Here is a 1251-nt window from a genome sequence, read left to right on the forward strand (position 1 = left end):
ATTTATGTGTCTCATCCCATAGTTTTAATAAATTACACCTTATTATTTTTTTTTATATAGCCGTGTGCATGTAACTAACATATGTATAACTTTAAATTTTAAATATATGGATAAATAAAACTACATTTTACATCAATTAATTCTGTATACAAAATACGCATAGATTCATTTTACCGTACCAAGATTTTTTTCTACATATTTTAACGAGTTAAGAATTATGGTGAATTCAGAATCTTACACTTGGTCTCCGTTTCGGAGTTTTAGTAATTTTATTTTATTATTGAAAACAGTTTATGTACCTACATAAATTCTCCTCGCCAAAATATCGGTTTAAAAGCTGAATTTGACGTTAAGAGTTTCAAAAATCTCCCTGCAACTGTTGAAAATTTGTACCTATCATACATTTTTTCATTGAGGAAATATGGTAAATATGGTTATTTCACGCATTTTAATGGATCTAAGAAATGTGGATTCGGGTGATAGTGGTGTTCAGCGGGGTACAACCCCTTTTAGATTGGAGTATAATACTTCCGATTAGCTAAAGTGTTGTTATGGACAATATTGAAGACTTCAGTAATGTACCTATTTTGCCTATACAATTCGCTGTGCAACACATTATATATTTTATGCACACAATTTAAAACAGTTAATAGATACAAGCTGTATTACCATGCTAGTTTTGGAAATATATGAAATCACGATGGTCAATCCCTCTTCGGCGGAAAGAATTAATACCTATAACCTCCTACCATTTTTCATTAAATTTACCATAGTTAGTTATTGATGTGAAAACATCTTATGTGGCGTTCAGACTTTTCCGCTTGGGGAGTGAAATTTTTCGACTGTATTTCGAGCGTTACCCTTTTCACGTAACGCTAGCGCAGCTGACATGCTGATTGTTGGAGAGTCGGAGGCGTCAACCTTGAAGGTAGGTTGAGATCGGAATGCATGCCATGCGAATTTTCTATGGAGGTAATATTTTCGGTCTTGTGATTTTTTTTCCAAATTTTTCGAAAAACACTAAAAATTCTTTTGCCATTAAGAGTCTAATAATTAGACTCTAATTCGATGTTGTTTCATATTAAATGTTTACGTAACTTTTATATAATATATTTATGCGTGATAATAAAACTATATTTCTAAACTCATATATATTATGTTTTTCACATCTTCTGAGGCAGTGGGCGCCGAGTTCAGTAAAATAATGTGATTCAATTCTAACCAAAGCTCACAACCCACCCACTCACCCAC

General features: G+C 32.4%; 1 protein-coding gene across 1 annotated transcript in view; it reads left to right on the plus strand.

Annotated features, from left to right (window-relative positions):
* The window catches only part of LOC100569736 (fatty acyl-CoA reductase wat-like), a 7588-nt gene that overhangs the window by 2995 nt on the left and 3342 nt on the right, over positions 1-1251 (plus strand). The gene's annotated exons all lie outside the window — the stretch shown is intronic.

The sequence above is a fragment of the Acyrthosiphon pisum genome, chromosome A2, assembly GCF_005508785.2.
Source record: "Acyrthosiphon pisum isolate AL4f chromosome A2, pea_aphid_22Mar2018_4r6ur, whole genome shotgun sequence".
Lineage (NCBI taxonomy): Eukaryota > Metazoa > Arthropoda > Insecta > Hemiptera > Aphididae > Acyrthosiphon > Acyrthosiphon pisum.